The 18,734-nt window shown below is 39.4% G+C and overlaps 1 protein-coding gene across 3 annotated transcripts in view; it reads left to right on the top strand.

Annotated features, from left to right (window-relative positions):
* Nucleotides 1-18,734, top strand: part of LOC134546249 (SNF-related serine/threonine-protein kinase) — a 229,866-nt gene that overhangs the window by 134,617 nt on the left and 76,515 nt on the right. The window contains exon 1 of one of the 3 annotated variants that reach the window (XM_063388941.1): nucleotides 8,364-8,383. The exons of the other annotated variants lie outside the window; for them this stretch is intronic. The gene's annotated coding sequence lies outside the window, so the exon portion shown is untranslated. Of the gene's footprint in view, nucleotides 1-8,363; nucleotides 8,384-18,734 lie in introns of those variants that run through there. 3 annotated transcript variants of the gene reach the window in all.

The following is an 18,734-nucleotide window of genomic DNA, read 5'->3' as shown; positions in this document are numbered from 1 at the left end:
TTTAAAAATGTTTTAGTCATTATTTAAAAAGTTAAACAAAAATAAGATAGGATTCTATAGTGTACTTAGTAGGGAAGTTTTATTTATTTTCTTATTCCACCTCCCAGGTTTTTTCAACCCCTTTTAATAATGGTTTGTATTATCAAAGATTGTTTCAGTTAACAGTGTTAGATAAAAATAAGATTTACAAACAATCTGATTGGATTCGATGGAGTGCCTACAAGGGAATTCTAATCCTTGTTTTTTTTTACAACCCTTGCAGTTATGGTTGGTATTAAATTTTTTTTAAATAAATGTTTTTGGCATTAATCCTTCGAGTTATAATATGTTCAAACGGATGTGATATTCGTCGTAGTATCGGAGTTCCAGCGATTTTTCTGTTTCAAAAATCTTCCTCAATTTATACCCCTTTTGGTAGGATATTTCCCATTAATGAATCCGACCGAGATTTTTAATTACTATATTTTATGTATCAGTTTGGAAGTGATTTGTGAAAAATTACGGCGGTTATAGGGTCCATAAAATTATATATATATATATATATATATATATATATATATATATATATATATTTAATATTTTGTGTGGACGATGGCTTTCGTGTGTATGGACCATGAAACGAAAAAACAATATAAAGTTTTCCGGAAGTCGTACCATAGTAACGGCTACAGTAAGTAGCATTTCTCCGAAATCTCCGTAAAGAATGTGCGAGTGCTTAGAAGGCCATGCACATGACCTTTGCGGAATCGGTTGGCGAATGAATTCTTATGCGTTAATTTTAGCCAATGAAATTTCGCGATGTGTTAGTAAATAATTATTTTATGATTGATTCTCTTACAACAGCTGACCAGTAGTAGCCTTTTAACACTATTTTAACACTATTTTTCAGCTCTTAAATTATATTAAGTTATGGTAAGTTGAGCTAAAATTTTATAAACAATATTTAAGGAACCTTAAAAAAAAAGTTTTTGTACTTGAATCACGTATCTAAATAAACTTTGATTAATTTTTAAAGTAAGAATTACCTGATACAATTTATATCTGGATAATATCTTACCACCATATGATAAACAAATATAAACTGTTTCAATTCCTGTCGAAAGGGTACCCTGTTATGCTCCATGCGTACATAGGTAACAGAAACTAATTTTATTTATTTCCCTCCTGTGCCTACGACAGTCGTGTTCGTAGTTGTGGATCAGTATGTCCGTAAACATGACGGTTAAATCTTGTACACGCGACCCACTGTTACTGTTAATTTTTTTTAAAAACTGTGTGTCAGCCTTGCCGGCGCAGTATTCCTATGACCGCGCGCTGCCGACAGCCATGGTGACGTCTTGCGCAGTAAAGCACGAGTTGGGTTTTCGCCTGTCCTTTCCACCATGGGCATGGGTGTGTCGTGTGTGTATCTCGTCAGCGGTGTTGGCAACATATGTACAACGTAGTGAATAAATGAATGAGTAAAGGTGGACTAGCAATGATCCGTCTCATCCGTCCGTCAAAACCCTGCCCAGCTTTAACATTCGACGGACGGATTAAATTATAAAATCAAAAATGCCTGAAAAGTATTGCCTTTATTTCAAAAGGTTTTTTAGTTTGTTTATTTGTTTAGATTTTTCCGTATTGTGTTTTTAACTTACCTATGAACACTTTTTATGTTTGATTTTTGAAACAAAAATTGCCCGACACCAAAGTATATAATAATGCTAGATGGTTTGAAAATAAATTAAAGTAAAGATTTTAGAGTTTGTTTAATCATTTATAAGCGCTTAGCGTACGCGATTGTCAGGCTGGAAACATTTAAAAGAGAAATTAACGGACGTGCGGATCATTGTGAATTGACGGACGGACGGACGGACGGATCATTGAGAGTCCAACTTTAGGGCTAACAACTGTCTATAACGTGGTCACTTCAGACCATGAGGGGTGAAGGGATGTGATGAAATAAAGGTCAACTTTAAGTTATTTCAAATCATGTTAGCGACTGAAAAAAAAATTCCCAGTAATGAGTGTTGAAATCAAAATTACTTAGGGGAAAGAAATCAACAAATGCATTACGAGGGTTAATAGCAACGCAGAATTGTGGTCTCAATTTTTAAACAACGTCAGGACTGTGGAAATTGATTTCTCAACGATACTATCTGTACAACTCGCGAAGTGAACAGTTTGGAATCGTCGCAAGTATAATGTAGACTAGAGCACGAAAATGATGCAGACACGCCCAGAAAATGCAGGAATACAAATCCAACGTTGTCTTATTGATTTTTCCGATCGTTGTAACTGTTTTGATTGGCTTTCCTCATTTAGGCCGGTGTCACACTATGCGGTTGAACCGGAGCGGTTGCCAGTTTCTACTCGGTGATTTCTTCTAGTTCGACTGTTTACATGTTCGATTATGATCAATTTACTTTGTGCATTCTTGAGAGAGATTAATAAAAGCGTTCGAAAGAATATTCAGCCAAAAAGCTGCAGACGTTAGAGCCACAGCGGCAGAATGCATGATGCGACACCCGCCTTGGAGGGAGTTCGCTAATTTCAGTTAGTACTAGGAGGTGAAACCCGTATTTGCTGTGTTTGCTGTGTTGGCTCGAGCCTTAGGCATTTGTTAAATGGCTGCTGGCGTCTTGTGAACACATTTTAGTTTTGAATGATTCGTCCGTTCTGTTCTTTGTTAGAGTGGGCTGCCTTGAGGGCGTGAGCAATTGAAGACGTCACAAAAACATACACGTGGTAACCTGTAGTGAAATAAGCATGCGAAATTCCTCGGTGTTTGCCTATAAGCCTATATGAAAGTTATGGTCGCGGTGGAAAGGTCCGCCTGTACAGTCGTGCGATTGTGGTTGTCCGATAGAGGCCAGACGTGACGTCGTCTCTGGGGGCGTGGCTCTGGGAGTGTGGTGGGGGGGGGGGGGTGAAGTGGTCTGCGGATTGGTATCGCCGGCAGGCTAAGTGGAGCGTGAGGGCTCGTGCATGGCTAACCGGGCGAGCTTTGAGCCCGGGGGAATCATGCCCGCCCTCGTCGTGAGCCATGCGGCTAATTATTGTAATGCCCCCCCCCCCCCCCCCCAATTCTCTTTCTCCCCAGGGTCTTACGGCCGTGCCGTCATTTCCCCACTTTGAGCTTTCTCCGGCCGCGCGCGGAAGTGAAGAATGAAGTAGTCGGACGACACTAAACTCTGTGCTGTGTTTGTTACAATTGTGCGAATATGTTTGCATCATATTTCACTTTAACATTTCATTACTTTCTTTATTGCAGTCGTGTGTGTACCATGAAGCTATTTTTTTCTTAAAAATTGGATTTACTTATTATTGTTATTATTTAGCTAACATCTGTAAGACTCTTTACGTTGTACGTGTTACGATACAAAATAATTAAATAGTTAACATAGGTACAAAGTTTCATCTTAGGTCATAGAGCAGCACTAAGAAATTATTTTTCGTGGACTACGTGTATATTGTGCAGAGTGAGAGTGCTCTGTTTCTAGACTTCCGTAACAGGTACATCCATTGGCAGACGCAAAAAAAAAAAATCTGTGAAGGCAGTGTGTTATTTTGAGTGATGTAAAGTTAGTTGTTACAACATCGGGAATCACAAACCTCAAAGACAGTTTTGCATGTTGGGAATGATAAACTGCCCAAACTTCTTGTATTTGACGTAATATTTTTGAATACAAAAATTATTCTTGATCTGTAACATCCTAGCGTTCGGTATACTGACAGTAATTTCGTGAATGAACGGAAGTCGCATGGAATAGAAATATGTAAACACGATGCTGCCATCTGTTGCGGATGGTGCGAACCAAAGTTCATACAGCCAAAAGGAAACTGTGTAATTAATGTGAACAAGATGGGCAGTTTTTTAAATAAAATTCCTTGTTAAAAATCAGGTCCAAAGCAGGGTTTAGTATTTTTTTCAAATCTTTTTCGCGTTTATCGGAGCCGTTTCATTATATAGTTCAGAATTTCAGTCTGCTAATAAAATGATTCGATAATCGACGTAGCTGCTCTAAGTCCCGGTGGGGTCGAACCCGGATTTTTCACAGACGTTGCCGTGGCCTGTAATTTTTCTCGGGGTACTCCCGTTTCCCCCACCAATTCATTCCGTCGCTGCTCCGCACCCCACCTCTCCTTTCTTCACGCATTCTCCAGGCTGGTCGGAACGTCAGGTCTGTCCCCCGGGTGGGGCAGCCGGCTCCTGTGTGTCAGCCTCGTTCCATCCAGGCAGGACACTACTTGTGTATTTTCATTTTTTATTTGATTTTTTTTTTACAATTTTGACAATTCACTAAATTAAAAAAGAAATTTAGCCAAAGCAAGCATGCGTGTGAGTGCATACCTATTGTCACTTTAATCTACGTGCGACATTGTCATTGATGTAAACATTTTAAAAAGTTAACAGTTGACAAATAAATAAAAGAAATACTTAAGAATACTTGCATTAAAGTTGAAATTAAGAGTAATTAATCTAAATACAAAATAAAGTATAACATTGTTTCAGTATATATTTTATAAAGTCGAATTAATTTTTAAAGGGAAAAAAAATACAATTATATAAGTTATAGCAGTATATAAATACTACTTAAACAGGGTGACCAGCCAACCGGGAAATCGGGAAATACGGGAAATAGCCAGGATTTCTTAAAAAAAAACCCAGGAATACCTGGAATTAACCAGGAATTTTTATTAGAACCGGGAATTTTTTTATGAAGTAACGATCGCAATAACATACGGCTGTTAAATGATCACGTTCACCACCCGTCGAAGCACGACAGCGTGCTCGTGTGCTATATTTTGTGAAAGTTAATTTGTTCATATTGCATTTAAAAACTTTTGTAGTACGTAAGAAACCGTTAACAATTCAGACTTCCATACTTATTATGTTTCTGTATTCAAAAGCAACAGCATTTTGGCTGAAAATGTTGTTGTAGGGTGGTAGTAATTTCTCGCACGGCATGTTGGTAGCACTAGTTTTGTATGTATATTTGTTTCTACTTTGCGCTCATGTTGTTGCGTCACGGTATCACGGATACTTTTCTCGAGTTTTTTTAAAAGTTTAGTTGTGTGGGACGTTGTTTTGAATTTTTTAATCTAACATGTAATTGGCGCAGACTATCAAAATGTCAACGAGTTCGGTCACCACGTACAATGGCAAATATACGGAAGAGTTTGAATGGGTGGAGAAAGATCCAAAGTGCAGGACACACGCTATTTGCAATTTGTGTAATGTTAAAATCAATATCGGTAGCATGGATGGGAAGAACAGCATTAGCCAGCCACGCAAGAGAGGCAAAACACGTGCGTTTGGTGTCAAGTAATTTTTGTGACGTGAGATTATAAATTTTTTGTTGGTGGTAGGTTTTGTTTTAAGCAAGTTCATTGATTTAATTTTTAAGCCTATAGGTAAGTTGTCTATTGTTTAACGCCAATAAAACATATTGTGTGTGCTTTGTGTAACAAAAATGCAAATTGTATGCAAATATTGATAAAAACCACCCTTGAAAAAACCTGGAAAAAACCAGTAATTTTATTATCCCAGAAGAGTGGCCACCCTGTTAAATATTAAAGAAATCAGTTTATCAGTTGAATTATCGATCCAAAGATTTACATATTTTTTTTATTTGAATTCTTTTTTGTTTTTAATTTGTCAGGAAGCATAACTAAAACTTTGTAAAGATGTTTATTTGCACGCGGATGTGCAGTGTCGCGCAGGCAGCGAGTGTGGCGTGCCCACGCGCACGGCCCGTTGCGGATAGCTGACTAGCCGTCGTGCCGCGCGGATAGTATCGGATGTTCGCGCCGCCGCGCGTCACGCACGCCCCCGCCTTCCCTCGCGCGGCTATTCCTAGCCGCGCCGACCGGACCCGCGTGCCTTTCCCACGATGTGCAGGCATTCCCCCGACCTCGTCTGGAGCCTTGCGCTTGGAATCACTCGACACGCTAGGCGGGCCACGGCTACTTGGACACAGCCTCAGAAGAAGAAAAAAACGCGATTGGAAAACTTTTCAAGATATCAGATTGGTGTCATTTTACGAAAAGCATTAAAAAAAAACGCTTCGGGCGTATGGGTAGATATGTCTCCGTATTCAGTCTTTAAACTGAATTTTTAGAAGATTATAAATGGCTAAAACATGTTTTCAAAACTATTTTTAGATTTGGAACATCCGGTACATATTTTTGCAAGCATTAAAGGGACTCAAATTACACCATTTCTCCGCCATATAGTGTTAGGTTACCACTCGCATTCCATAGTTGCCCTTTAGTGTGAACATATGGCGGGCAGCGGGTAGACTGGTGAAAAGTTTGCTTTCTATGGCTCGTGTAGGTGAATATTGCTGATTTCCTTTGTAATTTTCGGGCTAATCGGAAAGGTGTTAAATGTGTCAGTCTGTTCAAATTGTCATTCTTATAAGTGTAAACATTGTATTACTGTAGAAGTTTTTAGTTTGTCTCTTCTCGTATAGTTCAGAACATTGCCATGGCCGCCAAACCAGTGGAGATGCGCCAGCTGGAGCTATTAGCGCAAGAGCGGGTCAAGGAGCTCCTCATAGTGAGTATGATTGCCGACGCCGTAACTGCCGCTGTATCGGAGCCCGTTATCCGTGAACTCGAGGACAGTATGTCCTTCAACGTGGAGGAAATCAGAAAACTGCTCGATGGGGTGAGAAGAAGGCTCACTACAAACCGCAAAACGCGACCTGTTCCAATCCCAGGATGAGCTCGAGCAGTACGAGCAGCGACCGAGTCTCAAGAGTTTTTGGAGTAACGGAACGTAAGAGAAACACTGATGCTTTGGTGTTGAACGTGGTTCACAACAAACTGAAGCTACGCACATCACCATTGATGACATTGATCGTCTAAAAAGAGCGGCAAGACTTTTGACTAACCGTAAAGTTCGTGTCCAATCGGCAGCGAAGTGAGGTGTTCGGCACGAAGACAGGAATCACTATTCCTGAAGACCTGACGTCAGATAGAGTACAGGCCAAGGCAACGTCCGGGTTCGACCCCAGCGGGAATTGAACCCAAATCGCTGTGGTGGGAGACGAGTGTACTGGCCACTCAATCATCGCGCCTCCTTTTCCTTGAGGAAATTGAAACCTTTCTGTGGGGTTCGACTACTGAGCCCTGGTGGTGTCGGGTCCCAAAGGCCTGTCTCGCCGTGAAGAGCCAAATGCTAAGGGGGAAAGGAGAGGAGTGAGAACCAGTGTTGTTAAAAGTATTCGGAAAAAGTAATTGGCCTCAATTACAAAGTGATAATGTAACTAATTAAAAGTAAAAATTACTTTACATAGAAGTAATCAGTAAAATTACAAATACAATTACAATTACTTTCCGCTACCATTTTAAAACTGACCTACGATTCAATTTTTTTTTACACTTTGTTACATCAATACACATACATATATGTTTTGTTATAAAAATGATTTCATATAATGATTAAATTTATTATCTTTAATTAAATGAATATCATTTGAGGACAAACTTGCTTGAATAACATCAAAAGACTTCATACAAGTAGCTACCTGTAATAAAAGTAACACTGTTTAAATTTTGGATTTTACCTTACAAAAGAATTGCATTTTAAATTTCTCATCAGATAGATTCCCTCTCTTAATGGCCAAAACATCTTTAACAACACTAAAAAGACGCTCAACGGGAGCACTTGACGGCAGCGATGTGTTAAATTTTAAAAATGCAGATTTTAGGATAGGGTAATGTTGGAGACACTGCAAGTCACTGTGGCTGTTCATTTTTGATCATAGATGTTGTGTATACGATCGTAGCACTACAAGCGTAAAATTATAAACTTTACTAATAAAAAGTGTATGATCTTCTTGTTCATAATTGTATTCATTATACGTTCCGAGAATAAAAGTAACGGCAAGTAAATATAAAGTATCGATTACCTTAATGTATAGATTACAATTAATGTTATGTATTCCGATTACAAGTACGAATTACATTTTTTTAATGTAATTCGTTACAAGTATAAATTACTTGAAAAGTAATCGTTACAAGTAATCCGATTACTTGTAATTCGTTACTTAACAACACTGGTGAGAACGCTGTTGGCGGGGCCATGCGTACCCGAGCCTTAATCGCCTGCAAACCCTCGGCCAGGGTACAGGGGGTCGGGGAGTGACAGGCGCATGCCGAGGTCCTCCTGCGTATCTGGCAACGGCACTGGCGGTTAGTTCTAGTCGAACCCTGCTAGCGCCACTAAAAATTGGTAGTAGTGCGGGCTGATCCTTGAAGTGAATGGATAACCTCTGAGGTATTCTGTGTCGACCCAGGATCGGATTGGTGTAGGTCTCGCGCCTGGTAGTGGTGTTCCTATCCTTGGAGCAGCTCGGAGGGTTACCTGGCCCTGTGAAGAGCGGACGTGGTGAGTGGTGACACTAACCTGGACAGCTAGGAGAGGCTGGATAGGCCTCCGCCGGACCAAGTGTTTTCTGGGTGACTGAGGGGTCCCAGAATGGTGTGGTGGATCGGGGTAGGTGCCAGCAGTGCCGATAAGGTGTACGGACGAACAGCTCCCGCACACTAGGCGACCAAGTCGCGTGTGCAGCTGCGACCACCTTGAGGTCGCGCGACACGTCTGGTCGCCTAGTGTGTTTGGAAGCTGCAAGGACCCAGTCTGGTTAGCTGGGTGAGCTAGGGAGTTAGGTGGCCTCAGGGCAGCAGGGCCTAACGACTTAAGAGCCCTGGGTCAACAAAACAAAAGCGGGAGGAATCCCTTATTGGTGTACATGTTGAATGCCGCCATCCAAAAGTACGGCTTGAAGAATGTGTGGATGGCAGACTGTAAAATCGGTGTGAACACGGGAACACGTAGTCTTTATTTATTAAAATCGGAGGCCCTGCGGATTGCAGGGTTAATTTTATCACCAGATTTGTTTGTTTTTTTCCCCCTCAGTGTTATTTTTGTTGTTTATGTAATGTTTCATGTTAAGGTTAGAATAGGTAGCTATTTTATTACTGGTAATGATTTTTTTTAAATTTTTTCCTTCTGTTAAAGTCCGTGTTAATAGTGTCTGGTTTATGTAAAATTTTGCGAGTGCCATCAAGATCAAATACCATTATACTTGAGGAACCGTTGGTGCCAACAATTCGATAGATGAGTACATCATTTTTGTACTAACCCAATGTCCTCTCCTAACGGTATAAAAGTGTGTCTGAGCGCTGACCGCGGGGTGCGCCGTCCCTCTTGACCCTCATCACGCGTAGGTCGGTCATTTCAAGAGCGGAAACAGGTTTACGTTCAGCGTTTACCTGTTGTTCTCATGAATTCCTCGCTGCACATGTCAACACGTGATCTTTATTAAGTCCCTGCATGTCATTCTTGTTAGCGAAACCTGGTTAATCTCCAAGGTTACGCTATTGTTTGTAATGATCGTCTGAATAAGCGTGGTGGAGGCATAGCTACCTTTGTAAGAGACATCAAACAGAATGTTATTCTCATCTGACCCAATTTATGCTGCGGAACCTGAATACCTTGCCCTTGAACTACTTTTAGCTTGACAAAAATCTTAGTCTGTGCTGTATATCGTCCGCCGAGGACAGCTGATTTGTCAGAACTCGGAAGATGCGCTTGCTAGCGCTTCCGAGCTGCGAGCACCGTATTATCATTGGCGATTTTAACTTCAAATTACAGTCGATAAACACAAACCCAGACACTCGTAAATAACTTAAAGTGGTTTAAATTTGACTATATGTCCTCTTGAGGCTACTCACCAAGATTCGACATCTGAATCTAGGATAGATTTAATATTCCTGACTTTGTAACGGTTCACTGCCAGACTGGCGTCTCAGGGATTTCAAGGCACCTTTTTTGTTTACTCGGCATATTATATATATCCACCTAAGCATAAACCAAAAATTGTTAAGTACAGAGATTTAAAATTAATAAATGACACAGATATGCAGGATTTGGGCGCAAATATTCCGTGGGATGATATAATTAATGCTGATTCCTTGTGTTGAACGCTATGATAATTAATCTTCATGATGCCGGAGCCTCGGTGAAAATCAGACGGGTCACAAAGCCCCCCAGCAACTTGGCTTACAACTGATTAAAAAATATATATATTAATGAAGCATCGGGACAGTGCTTATTCTATATTTAAGCGTCATCATCGTAATAAGCTACGTACAGAAGCTAGTTTTGAAAGTGACAAAGTTTTGTAATAAATGTACGCAAGTAGTAAGGAATGCTAAAAGGATGTATGCCCTTGATTCAATTAACGTTTGTCGCTCGTCAAAGACTCTATAGTGAAAATGCCATGGGTTAGGTTTTGGTAAACGCGGAACAATGCGTAGACAAACCATTTCGATACGTTCAACTTCACTCCCATTAAATTCGCATACTTGTATTAGTCCATTGTGCATATTCAGTCCAGAGCTGAAGGTTTTGATAGTGTCAGCATCTGGTGTGTTCAGAAAATTATTCATCATGGACTTTCTACAATCACAGATACATCTAATCAATCGTTGCAAACTAATTTATCTCCCAGTTCTTGGAAACTTTCCATAATAAAACCTCTCGCTATGTATAGAAATGCCACTCAATTATTTTCGAATTTATTAGCATATTACCTGCTTTGTCCAAGGCTCCTGAATTTATAGTTTACCAGAAAATTTCTTTGTTTATAATACGAAATAATTATCTTCTGGCTAGCTACCAATCGGGTTTTCGTAGTTGGCATAGTAGCCTACACGAACTGCCCTAATCAACATTACAGATATAAATATGGCTATGAATGACAAACATGTAATAACAAATACTATTTTTGTTAGTCCTCAGTAGAGCATTCAACACAGTTAATTGCAACATTATTCTGGTTAAAATAGGGTGTTATTTCAATTTTTGTGAAAATGTAACGCAGTGACTACGATGTTATGTGAGTGGTAGCCAGCAGTGCGTTGTAATAAACGGCAGTCGATCTCGAGGCGGGCAGAGGGCTCTGGGACGCCGCTCTTCTTGTTCATCAATGTCTTGCCAAGTGCAGGCACCATCTGTTTGCCAACGACTTCCTGGTATACTTATATGTCCCTGTAAACCAGCCTAATGTTGCTGTAAATAACAAAAATCCCGATGGATGGTCATGCGAGGATGGCCAGATAAATCCCAGTCAATATTAATCGGGTGAAAACATATGTTGAGTATACTGGATTATGGTTTACTTCCAGGAATATCTCTGGCAGGCATAAACACAACATTAAAAAAATAAGTAAAAACTAAGGCGTTTTACTTAACAAAGATCTGCCTTGGCCTGGACATGTAACTAATGTGTGCTGAAAATCATTCTGTTCGCCTCTAAAGAAATTTCTCCCGTTTCTTGCAAAGCTGACCTTGGCGCAGTCTCTTGTGTTGCCCATCATTGACTATTGCGAAGTAGTGTATGCCAATTTAACAGAAAATCTGGCATCAAAGCTACAATGTTTATAGAATACATGTCTTAGAACAATCTTTAACTTAAAAATCTTGTGATCACTTTTCGGCACATTATAACCAGCTTGGTTGGTTACGACTTCACGAAAGACGAATTTAAAATCGCTTAACCATGTTTACAAACTTTTGAAAAATTCTATCCCAGACTATTTGTGCGACCGAAAGGTGGCAATGAGTGATCAGATTTAACACATGCTCTAAATCGGACTTTAAACCTTGTATTCCCGCCCAAAAAACACAGTATTATTCCAACTCTTTCACCGTATCTGTGTCACAAGATTGGAATAGACTCCCCCAGAGTTGCAAAGCTAAGAAATACTCGTAAAGTTTAAACGCGAAGTGGCAAAGTAAAGCATTCAGTGTCGCCAACGACTCCAGAACCACACCGGGTTAATTCATAGGCAGACTTTCGTTTAGATACAGGTGTAATGTTCTTTTCTGTTCTATTATGGTATCACATTTCTTATTTCTTATGTATGTTAACTATAATTAGTCTTTAGTTTTTAAGTTTTTATTTTAGGTTAAGTTTTAGTATTATTATAAGGTTATGTAATGTGAGTTTGTATATTTAATGATGAGTGTAAGAGAAGACTTAGACTTAACTTCACTATAAAGCCATAAATAAGACTGCGTGCCAGTACACATCCTTGCGTTTAAAGGGGATACTGCGCTAGAAGCATCCCGTATCACTAGCACCCATGACTAGACGGGTCTCTTTAGCCATAATTCATTCAGTCATCAGCCGTAAACATTTATTTCTCGCATGGACAAAATAATGTATTTCCTCAATATATGAACTCGACAAGTTGCACAAACTAGTATTGCAGAAGCTCTACGCGAAGCATAGTGTGTTCGTTTATTCCACAAGATCTTCCAAGGCTTTCTGTATACAAGCTGGGCGAGCAGGTGTGTTGGCAGGTCTCATTGGAGCCTGCGCCTCTACGTTCCATCGTGGCGTAAGGGTGCTGTAGCCTGTGTCACGTAACTTGTCTCGCATTCGACAGTTCTCAAGAGCAGTGCCAAAGTGGTCAATGTATTTATCCTTCTGCCACAGTGGTTGATTTCAGGGCCATCGAGAAAAACTAACTGCCCGTGGACAAATAATCTGGTTAGACCCTTTCCCTATTACTAATGTACAATTTTTAAAATACCGCATTAAAAAAAATAATAATGAATAAACATCACCGTGGAAATAAATGTAAATTTGAACTGCATGGTTTACGTAACTTGTCTATTACCTATAAACTTGTAATTTCTCACTGCTATTAGGGTCAACTCATGGATTAATGAAAAATCTCGAAACTCATCGGTGCCCCGGAGATATTACCCCCCCCCCCCCCTTTTTTTTTCCCTTCTCGACGCCCTTGGTTTAAGTGTGCGTAAGCAAGCATCATGTGTTGCTTTGCAGGTGACAGTTCGGAAATGGGTGCCGCTGGTAGTACTTTGGAACAAATCACGTGAGCCGACATGACTACATGCGGCTAACAAGGCCCGGAGCAGAGGACTCTCGGGGCGAAGATAAACGGGGACCGTAGTCGAGCGTCGCGTGGGCAGCGTAACAAACAGGTTCGGCGGGATGTGTGTGAGTGTTGGAGGGGGGGGGGGGGGATAGGAGTGCAATTCTGCTATTCGAGTCACGTCCTGCGGTCATCCAGGGAGCGCGGCACGTGTCTTAGAAACACCCGTTCTCGAAAGCAAATATTTTTAAAAATAAAAATATCTATTTAAAAAGGAAAAAAAAATCATATGTATTTGGCGGATTTTTTTGCAATTTTTTTGTTATAAATAATTTAATCCGCCGAAAATCTTGGTATTTTAGTTCGTAACGCGTTTCTATGGGTAATCTACTTTTTAACTTAAACTGTATGACCAAGGATGTCAAATAATTAAAGTTTCGACAGGGATTTGTATTAAATTAATTTTAGAAAATCTTAAATCTGAAGAGTATCTATAAACGGTACTATGTTGTACGTAGGTTATGCATTTTGATGCGTTTGTACATTATGTTGGAATAACAACGTTTGATTTCAACAATTAGTGGAAATTCTTTCGTTTATAGGGAAATGTGATGGAAATTAGATTTTGAACTTCGAATACTTCATATCTTAAAACTGTTTCCGGCGGACTGTGCCCTGTTGTGTGCCATGTGTGCATTAATTAAATAGTGTGTGACCACTTGTAGTTGTCTTAGCGCGGAGACGGTAAGGCCTATAGCCGTGAAATTTGGTACTAGATTCTCCAGAGGGAGGGTGTTCGTTTGTACCTCAAAAATACTTTTTCAAAATTAGTTTTACTTTTTTAATTTTAATTTCTTAACGATTTTCTATCGCATTTTTCGATAATCTTCACTGCAATGGCTATTGCACTGTTGATACTTTCTTCGTACCCTGACAACGGCTATGTTGTTGTTAATGCTGGCTTCTTATCCTGGTAACGGTTATTGCATTGTTGATTCTTTCTTCTATCTTACCTTGGCAAGAGCTATTGCATTGGTGATGCTTTCTTCTATCGTACCTTGGCAACGGCTATTGCATTGGTGATTCTTTCTTCTATCTTATCCTGGCAACGGCTATTATAATGTGATACTTTATTGACTTTCGGATCTTGATTCAGTCTTGCTGAAATTATCTTTGCCATGGTATTGACACAGTGTTTGTTAAATTAATGAATATTTGAAGTCTTAATTGTGGAATCAAAGATAGTGTATTTGGTTGTTATTTCTCCCAGTATATGTTAATTTTCAAAAGTGGATTAAATGATTAATTTATTGATTATTTATTCGATTTTTTTTTTTCGTTCGAGGTGTGGCATACCAACGAGGAGGTGGGGCGTGTTCTGCCTGTAACGAAGTGCGGGTGCAACAGCTATGGTATAGAGCAGGGTTTCCCAATCGGTGCGGTGGTACGTGTACCACTAATGGTGGTGGTTCGTGGCAACGTTGCAGGTGGTACTCGATCAAATGCTATCAAGTTAAGTTCCGTGAACCCTGATAATGAAAGTTTGATAATGGACAAACAGCAACAAGTCTCCCACTATAAATAGCTTTTTTTTTATGAATCTTTATTTTTGACTCAATTTGAAAGTTTTTTTTTTGTAATGTTCAATTTTAATTGTCTATAATTGTTGGTTTTCAGAGTTATCCGTTATAAATAAAACTGTCATTTTGCAACAGACATTTTATTATTTCCTAAATTAAAAAAAAATTACTGTAGCTTATATATATTAGAAACTAAAAGATGAAGTAGGCCTAGTGCTTAGTGGTTCACCAAAGTTTCTAAAAATGTCAAGTGGTACGCAGTTGTTAAAACGCGGGGAGAATCTGGTATAAAGCGTCCCACTTTCATTAGATCCAGCGTGGAAGCGAATGGGCGATTGCTCTCTCTTTCCAACACACGCCGACTGCCGTAAGCGCTGTCCTTGTTTCTGAGTGCGCTGTTGCCAAATATCATACGTATTTAAAATTGAAAGGATGTGAAATTATTTATTTCTTTTTCAAGTTGAGATTTTAAATTTCGTATGAATTCGCGTCGATGGATGGGTGTGAATTATTGTTTTAATTTAAAAATCTGCAGTTTATAACAGATTTATAAGCGTTATTATTTTATTTATATATGTATTTTTAAAATGCTTCTCGTGCACTCAGAATTCCAAAGGAGGACATCCCCCGGAAGTTATTCGTAACTTGTTAAGGGATATGGCATCAACGCGTGCCATAAGCTGTGTACTGCAATCTAAAGGCGGAATTACAATAGCCAGTCGCCTCCGTCCTTCCGATACCCTTTCGTCCGTCAACGCCACGCATCTGGTCAAGCGATTTACAACTTAACTTAATCCGCCCGTCAGAATATTTTTCCAAATGAGTGCTGCAAAAATTCCATGTTTTTCTCTATAGACATATAGTGTTAGTATTCACTCGAAATCAGAATCGTGATTTGGACACGGGTTTTAAGAACAGCAACTCAATGTTATTGAACGACCTGCATGAACACCACAGGCCTGTGTTCTGGCGACAATTGAGTGCCGCGGCCGAAACCGTAGATGTAATTCATCCGTCAAAAGTAGGGTAGGGTGGGGCTTTTTGGGTCGTGGGGCTATTTGAGTCGAAATAAGACTTTCGGCTACTGCGCAATAACTCCGCGCATCATCGGCACGGACTGGACTTCAGAAGCGAGAAGAAGGTTGTGCTGAGCAGACGGACATGTTGTGTGCGGATGTTATGTGATATTTTGTGTACGGACGGGCGGTGAACGGCGCAAGGTAATCATCTCACTGTCTTGAAATATTAAACTCTAACTTTAATACCAGGGGAAATAGTGATATCCAAGTGTAACATGAAACTTTATCGTAAGTGTTATATGTCAAACGAAAGAAGAAGCATTTGTGAGTCTCTTAGTATATTCATAGCAAGAATTATTTTTAATGAATTGAATATTTTGCTAATTTTGTGATTTAAATTAATTGGGGCTATTTGAGTACCTAGTTATTCTGGGGCTATTTGGGTCAACACAGAAGTGATTGTTTTGATACCAAGGATATATTTATTAAATGTAAAGATGGTTTTTGCTAATATTTATTATATTACATTTATATGAAAAAGTTTTGTTGCACACCATATTATGTAATTTTATCTCACTTTTTTCAGATGGTTCGCACTTACAAAAGGACTGGTGCATATTTAAAGTGGACAAGTGAGCAGCTTAATTTAGCATCCAAAGCTGTCTTGGAGTGCCGTTTAAGCGTGAGAGCGGCAGCAGTTCATTTCAGCATACCATATGAAACTTTGAGGAGAAGTGTGTATACAGAAAGACTTCGACAATCGTACAGTGAGCATCACCTCCATGAATATCTTTCAAGAAAGAAAAAAATTGGCCACCCAACAGTGTTAAGTGACGAACAAGAGAAGGAACTTGTTTTGAGACTGATAAACTTATCCAACCGAGGATTAGGATGTGATTCTAAAGGAGTGCGTCGTGCTGTTTACAAGTATGTTGTGTCAAATAGTATAAAACATCCATGGGGAGAATCTGGAATCGCAGGGAAAGATTGGTTCCTTTCATTTATGAAAAGACATCCTGAATTATCGTTGAGAAAACCCGAAGGACTTTCAAAGGCTCGTGCTGCAGGGGTGAATAAAGGTGCGGTTAATGACTTTTATTCTTTGCTTCAAACTACAACTCTTAAAATTGGAGTCAACTGTAAACCTCAGAACATTTATAATGTTGATGAAAGTGGCCTACCTATGAACAATAGACCAGTCAAAGTTGTAGCTCCAAAAGGGAAAAGAGAAGTAACATCTATCAGCAGTTTAGAACGTGGGGAAAATGTTACAATAGTTGCAGCATGCAGTGCAAGTGGTCAGTATATTCCACCAATGGTGATATTTAAGGGTGTTCGTTTCCGACAAGAGTATAACGAGCACATGCCATCAGGAACAGTAGTTAAAATGTCTGAGTCTGGGTACATAAACGAGGAAATATTTCTCTTTTGGTCAAAACATTTTAATGTGTTTAGGGTTCCCGGAAAATGTCTTCTCGTGCTGGATGGACATTCTTCTCACTGCTCCCTCGAATGCTTGGAGTTTTGTGAAAAAAATGACATTGAACTTCTTTGTCTGCCCCCACACACAACTCATGTGCTTCAACCCATGGACAGAACTGTGTTTAAAACTCTCAAAACATACTATCATGCTGAAGCCACGCAGTATATCCATAGCCAACCAGGTGGAAAAATCAGCAAGTTCAATTTTGGGAAACTGTTCAAAAAGGCCTGGCTCAAAACTGCAACGCCAGCTCTTGCAGAAAAAGGTTTTCAATGTACAGGAATACATCCATACAATCCTGAAATAGTCCCTGAAAAGAAATTTTTACCATCGACACTATTCTACACACAGCAAGAACCACCTGGGCTAGAGAGCTCTATTCCATCGACTCCACTTTCTGGAGAATCTGTTTCTACACAAAAAGATCGTGATTCCTCCGAGATATCTACTGTAACTTTAACCACAAAGCAGTTGTCTTCAAAGTCTCCAGATTTTTCACAAATTCTCTCAACGCCAGTTAAAACAAATAGTAACAAAAAACAAGGAAGCAGAAAACAAAAATCTCGACTTTTGACATCAAAAGATAATATTTCTGACTGTAGAGCAAAGAGGCAAATAAAACTATTGAAAGGACAACCATGCAAGAAACTAATGAAAAATTCCAGTGCAAAAAGTGTTCACTGTCCAGCTGAAGATTTACGTGAAATATCTACAAATTCATCTTCTGAGGATGATCCAAACGAAGTATCAATGCACTGCGAAGGAACTGATAACACACCGTGTAATTTTTGTAGCCTACGTTATAACTCCTTGGAATCACTGAAGAAAGGTGACTGGATAGCTTGTCAGCAATGTGCTCGCTGGTATCATGAAGTTTGTGTTGGAGCTGTTGGTCAGAAAATGTTTGTTTGTGGGAAATGCATTTAATGCCTATGGAAACTCATGTTTCTGTTTACTTTTTAAACATGGTGTGAGTGGACATTTTATTTAGTAGGAAACATTTGTACGCGAAAGATTGCCTAAAGGGACTTGCAGATAACTTCGAAGCACAATTTATGTTATTTAACAGCTCATTTACTCCAGAATTAAATATAATTTTAACGACTCAAATAGCCCCTTGCGAAACCCAAATAGCCCCACATATTCTATTATTGACATATTTTACAATGGGATTGACTTTTATTTCTGTAGTATGCGTTTTGATAGATACGACTTCTATAACTGAGATACATGTAATTCAATAAGTGAAATTACAATGTTTAACAAAAATAAATTTTTAAAATCGATTTAAGATGTAAAATTTTTTATTTTAATGTTAGGGTACTCAAATAGCCCCACCCTACCCTATAGAATTGGCGACCCGCTGCGCGCAGCCCAGCCTCGCGCCATGTCTCGGGGCGCATCACTGGCGCCTTCTGCCTGCGTGTACCTCCTGATGCCACACGGCCTGTCAACATTAGCATTCTTGTCTCGTTTATGAGCGACCATAGTAGCAAGTCAAATATTCTTACAGTCTTACTATTTGTTTTATTTTCAAACACTATGATAAAATTATTGTTTGAAAACAAAAACAAAACACGCTTTTATTAGTTACTCACTAAAAAAGGGTAATTTGTGGTTGGGGGGGGGGGGGGGGGGGGAAGAACTACTTTACTCGCAGTTTGCTTTCGAAATCTTTTCCTTTGTTGGTGGGAATGATATACTTTTATAAATTTTTTAGTATTTCTGAAAGCTGAGAAGGGGGAG

This window comes from Bacillus rossius, chromosome 1 (assembly GCF_032445375.1).
Source record: "Bacillus rossius redtenbacheri isolate Brsri chromosome 1, Brsri_v3, whole genome shotgun sequence".
NCBI classification, from domain to species: domain Eukaryota; kingdom Metazoa; phylum Arthropoda; class Insecta; order Phasmatodea; family Bacillidae; genus Bacillus; species Bacillus rossius.
Note: the sequence above shows the minus strand (reverse complement) of the source record. Positions and strands in the feature narration are given on the sequence as shown.